The following is an 11,638-nucleotide window of genomic DNA, read 5'->3' as shown; positions in this document are numbered from 1 at the left end:
CTGTCTGGCCATGCGCACATGCATTCCCTGTTCTTCCTCCCTCTCCAACTTCTGAATATTCCACAAGCCCCATAATTGCCTGAGTTCTTAGTGGGATCAAGAAAGACAGAGCAGGTAGGGAAGAGGACTGGGTGGGGCCATACTTCATTCCAGAATCCATAAATGTTAAGTAGAAAGGGATAGAGACATCCTCTTGTCCAGCTACCTACCTCATCCACCGCTATGACTCCTGCAATCCTTTTGTCTCTGATCCACAAAGACATTTAAGTTTGAAGTGAGCATTCGAGTGAGATGAGAGAGAGAGAGGGGATGCTCATAGAACCCTATCCCACTCATCTGTGCAAAGATGATGCTATCACTGTGCAAGGGTGGTTTGGAGTGACAAAGAACATGAAAGATAGAGGGACCTGAGGCAAAAGAAGTTAGGGAGAAATGGGGGACACAAGAGAGCGCCCAGGCCTTAACAACCAGGCCTTCCAGGGTTGGGAGGCCAGAATAAGAGAGGCCAGGAGCTGGCTCCAAGGTACCTCCTACTCCCATCAGCAGCATGCACTGGGCCACAAGACAAGTGGAGTTCTAAAGCTCAAGAAGAGGGTATCTCAAGCATACATCATTCTTACTTTTGTTAACTTTAAGACTGTGTATGGTTGTGTTTTCAGCAGTAAATATTTCTCTCCTTAATTCTGTTCAGTTTGAAAGTGAAGTGTGTCTGTATTTCCAGGGTACTGGCCAGAGGGCAGCAGTGGGAAAGGAATGGAGGGAGAGCCCCTACACCTGCAGGCAGAGGGTAAGCAAGGCTGACACTGAAGGTGCTGACACCTGTGTGAATGAGAATGGCTTCTTGTCTTCATCCCTTCCCCTCTGTAAGGATACTGCCCCTACCTCGAGGTCACCCAGGATCTCCCATCCTCCTGATCTTTGATGTATATTGTGGGGCAGGGCCAGAGCTGTGGGGAGTCCACTGTATGCATGGGACACTTAGGAGACAGAGCCACTTCCAGGGGAATCCAGAGGGCTTTGCCCTTCAGTGTGAAGCACCCTGGGGAAATACATGGCAGAACTAGAGGCAGGCAAGGACTTCAGCGAAGAGTCTGCCTGCCTGGAGAGGGACAAGAGGTTACACTTCAGTGACAGAATGACTAGAGAAGTGGCAATGGGAAAAGGAACACAGTAGACATGGAGGTATTGCCAAACTTCTGCCCATTCATGTTCTGACTCACTCTTCTTAAGCACCTGCATGTGCCAGTGTCAGGGCCCCTGGAGCTCCCTGTTAGAAAACAAGACACAGGAACTCCCCAGTATGGAGAGTATTGAATTAAAGTCAGGATAAGGTTGTTGAAGCTCAGACAAAGGCACTGGCAGTCTGCTTGTCAAGGGGCCCAGGAGGCTTCTTGGAGGAGTAGACATGGGAGTCAGGTCCAGAAATCAGTCAGCCAGGGAGAGCAGGGAAAAGCCTGTAAGCAGAATAAAGTAGCATTTTGGAAAAGCAAAGAGCAGAGACTTTGCTTCTCTGATCTTCTCCTCAGCAGTGATGCCACCAAGGGCTCTGGGCTATAGGCCCTCACAGAGGCCAACCCTGGTCCTGGGCCCCCAACTCACCACCCCAGGGCCTGCAGACTCCTCCCATGATGAGGCCCTGAGTCCTGGTGGGACCCCCCATGAGGCTTCCCCTCACAAGCTACTTCTGCCCACATGGTGGTGTCACCATGCCATGCCTGGCCAGACCTTTGATATCAAGAAGGAGACACCCCACCCCAACAGTAGCTTCTGCTCAGCAGGTCAGTTCTGAATTCTGTCTGCTGTTTGTGCAATGGGAAGAGTGACTTGCTGACTTTGATACCTAGGTGTTCATCCAAAGACTAGCAGACACTGACTTCATGATGCTGACTATAGCTAGTAGCATCTCCAGGCCCTGGTAGAGGTGAACACCAGGAAAGCCACACTTGGAATGCAGCAGGCTCCAGCAGGCTCCCAAATATGGGAGCCCCATGTTGATTCTACTCAGCTAGGAAAATCAGTACCTGTGCAGGAAGTTCAAAGGCAGCCCAAATTGTTCAACATAGAGTGTAAAGACAGGGGGGATGATGTGGCTGGGAACCACCAGCACTGAGCACCTGGAGAAAAGAAATGAACAGTTTAAAAGTGAAGAATGAAAGTGCTGGAAGGCACAAGGGAGGAGAGGTCAGGAGAACAGACAGAAAATACCATATGGGAATTAGGGAGCATCCAAATCTGCTATTGATGGGCTATTGGCAGGTTTCTTGACCTCTCTAAGTCTCAATAGTACTATTTGTCTCATAAACATTCTGTGGACATCAAACAAGACATCTATGTAAAGAACCTTGCCTTGAACCTAGCACATATTTAGTGCTCAGGAAAGAGTTGCTTCTGACCTCTGCCATCAAGAACTTCCCCTTCTACCTTGGAAGAATGAATCTAGGGGCAGAGAAGGGGTATTTATTAAGTCAGACCATTCAGTGTCCTGAGGGAATATTCCCCCTCTCTTGGCCCAGCACTAGCAGAGGCACCACCACAGATCACAAGACACTGTCATATAAGTGCTCATGACAGCCAGTAATGGTGGAGGAGAGCTTGCGACCATCCTCAGGATGTAACAATTTGGGGGCTTGGGAAGCTCATTCACTCACCATGATCACACATCTAATTGGTGGCAAAGCCAGGACCAGAACCCAAGTGTCAAGACAGCACAGGGCTAATGCCCTCCCTACAAATCTGGACAGGGCTGGAGCCCCTGAACCTCAGCCCCGCACACAGTGTTGTATGGGATAGGGGGGCATGCACCAATCCAGCTGCTGGGCTTTGGACAGGGTCACTGCCTCAGCAATAATGGTGTGTGGTGTTGGGGGACCCTGCATACCCTAGAAACCCACTGCACTGTGGGCCTTAGGTCACTGCTCCCTGCACACAGTAGGTCTCACTGCCCCCTCTCATGTCCCTCAGCCCAAAAAGTTCTCCCCCCTTACCCCCAGGCTCTGCACTACTTATTCTTTTAGTGTTGTCTCCAAAGGCCACAAAAGACATTCTCCAAGAAAATATAAACAGCCACAAACATTTTCCTGCTACCCATTTGTCATAACTCTGCAATAGCTCTGAGCACTATTTTACCTGCAATGGGCTGAGTGACACTTGAGGCCCCTCCATGCTCTGACATCCTGAGTCTGTGGCTCGTGGAACACAGTTCAGGTGTGACCTGGAAGGTGAAGAAAGGCCCAAGCAAAGTGGGGTGGGGCAGGAGCACCTCGTGGGTGTCAGGCTTCGCACTGTGTTCTCACATGTGTTAACTCATGTAACTCCATCAAACACCCTAGGATCTGGGGCCCATAATCCCCACTGAGCTTCAGAGGTCAACTAAGTGGATTGGGTCACACAGTGTGAGGTCACAGTGCAAACTCCCATCTGTCTCATTACTTTGTAACACCCCAAAATGCCCTGAAGTCCACTTGGATGGATGTTGGATGGTTTTGAAAGGAAGAGAAAGAGGCACCAGAGAGAAATGGCTCACAGCCTCCATTTTGCCCAATTCTGAGGCTACTAATCAGAGAAAGGGCTAAATACCTGGTTCAAGAAAACAGATTTCTGTGATGGAGCCTCAGCTACTTTTCTGTGAAGTTTTGAGACCATCAATTCCCGGGGCCATTCCTCAGAGCCAAGGAGAAAAGTGTGATGCTTCTGTAGCCCAGGGTCAAGACCAGCCCCCACCAGAGGCCAGCCCCTGGAGGATAGGGCCAAACTGGGCACTAAGATGAGATGGCTGAGTAGGAAGGAGCCATTTCCTCCACAAGTCCCAGGGGTTGGAGAGCGGGGTGCTAAGGGTCCAGCAGCATCACCCGTGGTCAGACACTAACCCCCCTACGAGGAGCCCCGGTTCCCACATGAGAACAGAGTGGGAGCAGCAGCTGTCCCACACTGGGACAGAGCAACAGCAGGAACTAGGGAAGTGACTTAGCCTCCAAGAAAGTGAACATAGGTCTGGTGTGAGCAAGAGCAGCCAGAAAATGTCCTTTCTCCCGGGAGTGTTGAAAGTGCGGTGCTGTGAGGTTGAAACCAGGACTCACACAGGCTTGCTGGGTGCTTCGCACCGCACAGGAGCCCTGCTGCATTGCACAATGTTGTCACAGCAAGCCTGGGAAGCTGTGTTGTTGTAATCCCATTTTATAGAAAGGAAAGTGGGAGTTTAAGAAGTTAGGAGACTCCCTGTCATAGCCGAGCATGGGCTCTGCTGCTGAGGCAGTGGGAGCCTGCTGAAACCTGCACTGAGAGAGCAAGGAGGCCACTCACTGGTCTCTGCATGGAGCTGCATGGAGGGGAAAGGGCCCCCACACTCTTCACCTCAGTAAATGCCGATGGCAACCCTCCTCCCTGCACTCCCAGGTCACAGGAGGATCAGGCCCACCAGGGCCTGGGAAGCACTCATTGCTTTTCTTTTGAGGCCAGCAATGCAGGTCCTTCAGAGAGACAGAGCTTCAGTGACGTGGGCTGTTCTCTCCTCAGTTCTCAGCCAGTGTCTGCAGTGCCCAGCGGGATACTTCTGCCCCAACCAAGCCACCCACCCCCTCCCATGCCAGCCAGGCACATTTAGCCTGAATCCAGGCCAGGATAAAACCACAGACTGCATGCCGTGCCCAGCAGGCAAGGCCTGTACCCAGGCTGGGCTGACTCAGCCAGATGCAGAGTGCACGCCGGGGTAAGGATTTTTGATTTCTCAATGATAGAGAGGTGACTGGGTGGGGGCTCAAAGTCCCCATCGTTCAAGAGTCAGACCCTCGGGTTCAGGTGAGGCTTCAGCAAACATCCACACACCTCAGTGTCCTGGGAGGGTTCCTGCCTCCCGATCAGGGCTCGCCTGGGTTCCAGGACCTTTCCCAGGAACACCAGGGCCTGAGCACGAGCAGGAGGCAGCTGGGTAACTCCTGGCTCCATGGGAAGCCACACTGCTCCCCTGGCTCTCCATGGGGAGAAAGGAGCACAGGGAGGCTACTGCAACAAAGCCAGAGGCCAACAGGCACAATGGGATTTCCCTGTGACTACCCAGGCTGACAGGCGCTCCTTGGTTGTGTAGGTATGTGTGCCCTATGGGCTCTTCCAGCCCTAATGCTCCCACCCATGCCTGCCCACCGGGGACGTTCAGCAGCCGAAACAACCTCTCCAACCTGTCACAGTGTGAGGTCTGCCCCTCGGGACTAGCTTGTCCTAGAGGTGAGTGGAAAGGGGGAAAGACAACTTTGCTGCCTATTGGGCCCTGCCTGTGGGTGAAGAATCATCTCTGCTCCCAGGCAGGAAGGTCAGGAAAATGGACCCTGACCTAAAATTCCTTGTTTGCACGCAAGGTCAGGGTTCACCTCACCTTTGGGTGTCAAAGGATGGGACTATGAGGATCTCTGTGTTCCCATCTTGCTGCCTCAGGTAGCCTGGGGCCACTGCTGACCTAGATGCCCCTTTCACCAATGCTAGGCCCCAGCCCATATCCCTGCCGCTTATCACAGATGTAGCTGGAGGGGCTGCTGCTCCTCCGGGTCTAGTTCAGCATTGTGTTTGCAGGAACTGGAAGTCCAAGCTGGCCCCCTATCCCCTGTCCAGCTGGCCATTATTGCCATCCGGGCACCAAACAGCGGACCCAGTTCCAGTGTCCCCCAGGCACCTGGAGTAACCACACTGGACTAACAGCGGTTGAGGAGTGTGCGCCCTGCCCCAGGGGCTGGTTTTGTGTTGGTGGAGCCCAGCTTCCCTCAGGGACATGCAAAGCTGGGCATTACTGCCCACAAGGTAAGTGGGGCCAGGGTCTGCTCTGGCATGGTCACAGGTGAGTGCCAGAAGAGAAAGCCATGAGCCAGCTTGGCATACTAAAGTTAGATTTCAGGAGAACCTTCCTGAGAGGAGGGCCAGCTGCTGAACATCCTGACGGGATTCACAGGGTATGAGTCTAGACAAGGCTGATCCTAGGTGAGTGGCACTCCCTGCTCCCCACCCTTCCCCAGTGGCCTCTGTTGAAGAACTGTACCCAAGCAATAGATAAGAAGCTGCTGTGCCTGCATAATGCAGCCCTGATCCCTCTCTTCCCTCCTGAGACCCCGCCCTCCTTCTCTCTGAAACAGGGACAATGTGGAGGACCCAATTCCCTTGCCCAGCGGGCACCTACAGCTCTCAAGCAGGCAACAGCCAGATGGAAGACTGTCTACCCTGTCCCCCAGGGGCCTTCTGCCCCAGTGGTGCCCCCAAGCCCATGCTCTGCCCACGGTAAGGGAGATTCAGGAGTATGGCCATCCTTGAAGTTACCACATGTATTTTAAGTACAGGCTGGAGCCCAGCACTGGGCCAGGCATCAAGGGATTTATAAAGAGAGGTAGGGGTCCAAGCTGCCTCAAGACCTGATAGCTTTGTTAAGATAAGACATAGGAACTGAAGGGGCAAGGGCCAGGGTTCAAGGATGCACGGTGGCGAATTGGAGTGGACCCTACTCCCACCTCCATGGCCTTAGATATTAAAAGGGAGAGAACTCACTCTGGGCTGGAGTCCATGGGGAAGGTGCCCATACCCCATTAGAGAAGCTGCTTCAAGAACAGCGCACCCCAAGGCCCGGCACTCTGGAAGCTAATTCCAGCTGAAGTCTTAGCAACGATCATTTGGCTCAAGCTCTGGGATTCTCTGTTGATTTGACTGATTTAAGAAGATGTGCCCTTTATTCCTCTGGTCAAAGAGTAACTAAAAGTTTTTCTTATTTTGAAAAGGTAATACATATTCCGCATGTAAAAAATGAAAACAGTAGTAACCAAAATAAATTTCAGACCAAATACAGACTTCCAAGTAAAAAAAGAAATTGTATGGGTGCTTAGGTGGATCAGTTGGTAAAGAATCTGAATTAGGCTCAGGTTATGATCTCATGGTTAATGAGTTTGAGCTCCACATTGGGCTCTGTGCTGACAGCTCAGAGCTTGGAGCCTGCTTTGGTTTCTGTGTCTCCCTTTCTCTCTGCTTGTCCCCTGTTCATGCTCTGACTTTCTCTCTCAAAAAGAAATACACGTTAAAATTTTTTAATAAATATTTATAACTTGAGAGAATGTGGAAAATAAGCATGACATGAAAAACAGAAATAATTGAGGAAAAGACCACAGGATCTGAAGGCAGATATTTCAAGCTTCTGTTTTTCAACAGCACCATGAACAAAGTTAAAAGGCAAACAACCAAACAGGGAGATGTTTTCAATATGAACGTCAGGCCAAGCATCCATCTACTTACTACCTTATTATATAAGGGCTGTTGCAAATCAGTTACAATAAGACAGAGAGAGAGAGACAGAAAGAGAGAGAGAGAGAGAGAGAGAGAGAGCGCACAATGACAGACCACACCATCAGAAAAGACAAAGTAGAGGAACAGACAACTTTTTGTTTGGTTATGTTTTAATTTATTAAAATTCTAAGTAGTTAACATTCAGTGTAATATTAGTTTCAGGTGCACCATACAGTGATTCAGTAATTTCATACATCACTCAATGCTCACTCATCATGACAAGTGCACTCCTTAATTTCCAGCATCTATTTCACCCATCCCCCTGCCCACTCCCTCTCTGGTAACCATTAGTTTGTTCTCTATAGTTATGAGTGTGTTTCTTGGTTTGCCTCTCTCTTTTTTCTCCTTTGCTCATTTGTTTTGTTTCTTAAATTCCATATGTGAGTAAAATCATATGTTAATTGTCTTTCCCTGACTGAGCTCCATCCATGTCATTGAAAATGGAAAGATTTCATTATTTTTATGACTAATATTCCATTATACATATGTATCTGTATGTTTTATATATATACACTAACATATATATGTTATATATATATATATACAAAAACATATGTTTTAGGTATACATATACACACACAAATGTTGATGGGCACTTGGGCTGTTTCCGTAATTTGGCTATTGTAGATAATGTTTATAATATCAAGTATATGGTATTTTTGTATTCTTTGGATAAATACCTAGTAGTGCAATTGCTGGATCATAGGGTAGTTCTATTTTTCACTTTTTGAGGAACTTCCATGCTGTTTTCCAGAGTAGTTGCCCCAGTGTATTCTCACTAACAGTGCAAGAGGGTTCCTTTTTCTCCACATTTTTACCAAAACCTGTCATTTCTTGTGTTGTTGGTTTTAGCCATTCTAACAGCTGTGAGGTGGTATCTCATTGTAGCTTTGATTTGTATTTCCCTGGTGATCAGTGATGTTGAGCATCTTTTCATGTATCTCTTAGCCATCTGGATGTCTTCTTTGGAAAAGTGTTCATGTCTTCTGCCCATTTCTTAACTGGATTATTTGTTGTTTCAGGTGTTGAGTTTGGTAAGTTCTTTATTTTTTGGATACTAACCCTTTATCAGATATGTCATGTGCAAATTTTTAATACAAGGACAATTAACCTATAAGCCTAGTTTAAAATGCTTTCTCAATGCTCTGTCCCATCTAGGTGACATTTAGGTCCACACCTACCACATCCTAGGCATAACCCAGGAGCTTACAGCCAGAGTGGGGAGTGGGACTTGGCCTTTAAATCCAAGGGCTTAAAAGGGTGAGGCTAAAGACAGTGGAGGTCTCCTGCCCTCTATCAACGGTGACCCCATCTGGCTGTCATGGCTCCTCCCTAGGAACGCTGTGGGCACCCACACTTTTTGCTCTCTGCTGCTCCTCCAGGGGAACCTCCCACCAGAGTCTGGGTGCAAAGCTGGCTGTGGCCTGTGTGCTTTGCCCTGCAGGTCACCACTGCCCTGAGCCAGGCACTGCTACTCCGAAGCCATGTGGTGCTGGCAGCTTCTCTGTAAGTGTTCCCAGAACAGACTCCATCCCTTAGAGAGATCAAAAGTGGGAGGATCCTCAAGTCAGCAAAGTGGAGAGGTGGCTAGGGAAGATAGCCAGTGCAGTTGCCAGCCAGGGCCCCTTTCTTCCAGGTGTTGGCAACCTGTAGACCAAGGAAGGTGCTCAGAGAACACCTCAGTTTTACTAGCATCTGCCCTGCTCTGAGCCCCTCCCATGCCTCAGAAAGAGATGTACACACAGAGCCTGGGGTCCCAGTCAGCAGCATTCCCAAGTCAATTACACACATTTTCTAGTGCCTACAATGTGCCAGCCTTGGCGCAAATGTTATAGAAGTGGAAAGAAACCAACCTTATTGCCATTCCCCTTTCCAGGGTCGAGGCCATCTCTGGTGCCAGAGGTGCTCAGGAGGAAAGCTCTGCAATCAGACAAAACTGGCTGGCTCCATATCATGTCCACCTGGGCACTACTGCCCAGCCCCAGGCCTGCTGACCATCCCTTGTCCCATGGTGAGAAGCTCCCTTCAGCCCTCCTGGCATCTTTTCACTTGTGCCTGCAAAGACTGAACCCATTGGCCCTGCTCTGGTGGTTGGGATGGAGCACACTCCTTCACGGCGACATGGCCACATGCCAGCCCTTTGCCTCCTGCTCCACTCAAATGAGGAGCACTGGACCACTCCCTTTCTTAAAGCTGATTTCTCATAGTGGTAATAGACCAGAGGTCACAAGGGGCAAAGCAACCCAAGCTTGTGGACGGAGGAGGGATGCAGAGAGAAAAAGGGAGAGGCTAGGGAGCTAAGAGATAGAGCTTAGGTGAAGCTGCCAGTAGGGGTGGGACTGGGGGAGCAGCCTTTGTTCTCCAGCCTCCAGAACCCTCCAACTCCCCCACCCGCTACTGCAGCCATGGCTTCTTCTCCCCAAGATATACACATCTCTTCAGATGACCTGATGTCCTCTATTCTCTCTTCCTGCCTGCTTTCAAAATCTTCTGTGAATTTATAACATTCCTCACTGGTTGGGTGTTTTGCCATCAAACACTGTTGGTCTATCAAAAGAAAAATCACTCTCATTTGTGTGAGTGTTCTGGAAGATCAGTTCTTCAAGCAGGCCAGCCCTATTGTGTGTTGTCCTCCCCCCCAGCACTGTTGTGTCCGGGATGAGGGTGGAGGGACCCTGCTCTACTCCTTTCGTGGCAGAGCAGCCAGCCTACCTAGGCCTGGAACCCCATTCTAGCCTTCAGGTCCTTGATGTCATTGGCATTCTTCTCTCTGTTCAGGGCACTTTCCGAGAGGCCCCTGGGGCAGCATCCATGGAAGACTGCCAACTGTGCCGCCCTGGGGCCTTCTGTGGCAGAACAGGCCTGACCAAGCCCCAGGGGCAATGCAGTCCTGGGCATCACTGTGGGCCTCGTTCCAACACCTCCTCTCCGGTGAGTGCAGGCCTTCCTGGGCCTCAACGAGGTAAGGCTGGCCTGAGCTCAGAGGCTTGGGCAAGGGTTAGAGGACACCAGTACCTAGCTTTAGGGCTCACAGCCTTGTGGGGTAACAGAGCAAAATGGAATGGAACCACTGCAGAGATAGAGCCAGTAAAACTGACACCTTTAAACATGGCCAGTAAAAACGTGCAAGGGCCGAAGTATTTAATATCAGTTTCCAGCTTTCACTTAAAAAGCCACCAAATACAAATAAGTCATCATCTAGGAAAAAGCACAACAGGGCTGACAATTAAGAGACATGAACCAAAGCCATTTCTGTACAACATGTATCTACTATTCATCAAAAGTAAACACAACTGCTGAGGCCCTAAGAAGACACTGCTGTTACCAAAAAAAAAAAAACAAACAAACAAACAAAAAAAACCAAAAAAAAGAAACCACACACACACAACAAAAAAAATAAAAATAAAAATAAATAAGAAGACACTGCTGAGGGATAGAGTCCACTTCCAGTGGAATGAACCTGGGCCCTGGCTGCAGAACAATATTGACACATGTAACAAGAGCCTCAAGGCAGTTAGTTCGTACCCATCGATCCAATACTTTTTTGGGAAAGAACATGAAAAAGGAAAAAAATGTCATTCATTTAAATATGTTAAAGATGTCCAAAACACCACACATTTTAACAGCAAAAACAAAACACAAAACAACACTAAGTCCCAATAATAGGAAAATATCTAAGCCCAGATATGGTATACCAGCCCAGTGGGATAGTAGGTGACAGTTAATGACAGGTATATATTCTGTCGATACATAGATGACTGAAAGATGATACATAGGTAAGAGTGAAAGAGAGGAGACAGACAAACAGATGTGCCTGACCACAAGGAAAGCTGTGTAGCAGCACTTTCAGCAAATAGACAAAGAAGTAGGATTGTTCAGGCTACTTAACATCAAAATTTATTTCATTTTTCTAAAAAGTTAAGCTCCTAGAGGGACGTATAAGTGCAGGTTGATGTGCATAAATGAGCAGGAGTGTACTGCTGGCTGACTGAGGCAGGTTTCCTCAGAGAGGGGTTCAGAAGGACTAGGACAGAGCCCAGTGGAGAAAACCCTCTTGTTCTCAACTTTCGAGCCTCAACAGGACGCTCTTCCTCCAGAAGGGACTCCCGTTTGGTGACCTCTGCCCTGCTGGCCATTTCTGCCCCGCTGGCACCAAGGATGCCAGGCAGAGGCCCTGCCCAGTTGGCACCAGGAATGCAGAGAGAGGGGCACAGGATGTGAGCTGGTGCCTGCCCTGCCCACCTGGGCTTTTCTGTGATGCAACAGGCCAGGCTGCTCCCAGGGGCCCGTGTGCACCAGGTGAGGCACCCATATCTCCCCTGATGGCCTGGCA

General features: G+C 49.4%; 1 long non-coding RNA gene across 1 annotated transcript; it reads right to left on the bottom strand.

The window, feature by feature from the left end:
- Nucleotides 1-1,181: 1,181 nt before the first annotated feature.
- LOC115288941 lies at nucleotides 1,182-3,360 on the bottom strand. The gene is made up of 3 exons (XR_003907283.1): nucleotides 3,127-3,360; nucleotides 2,022-2,114; nucleotides 1,182-1,454 (listed from the first exon to the last, which is right to left on the bottom strand). It is a non-coding gene; the product is annotated as an uncharacterized LOC115288941 (long non-coding RNA).
- Nucleotides 3,361-11,638: the final 8,278 nt, after the last annotated feature.

This window comes from Suricata suricatta, chromosome 4 (assembly GCF_006229205.1).
Source record: "Suricata suricatta isolate VVHF042 chromosome 4, meerkat_22Aug2017_6uvM2_HiC, whole genome shotgun sequence".
NCBI lineage: Eukaryota > Metazoa > Chordata > Mammalia > Carnivora > Herpestidae > Suricata > Suricata suricatta.
This window is presented reverse-complemented; position numbering and strand designations above follow the sequence as displayed.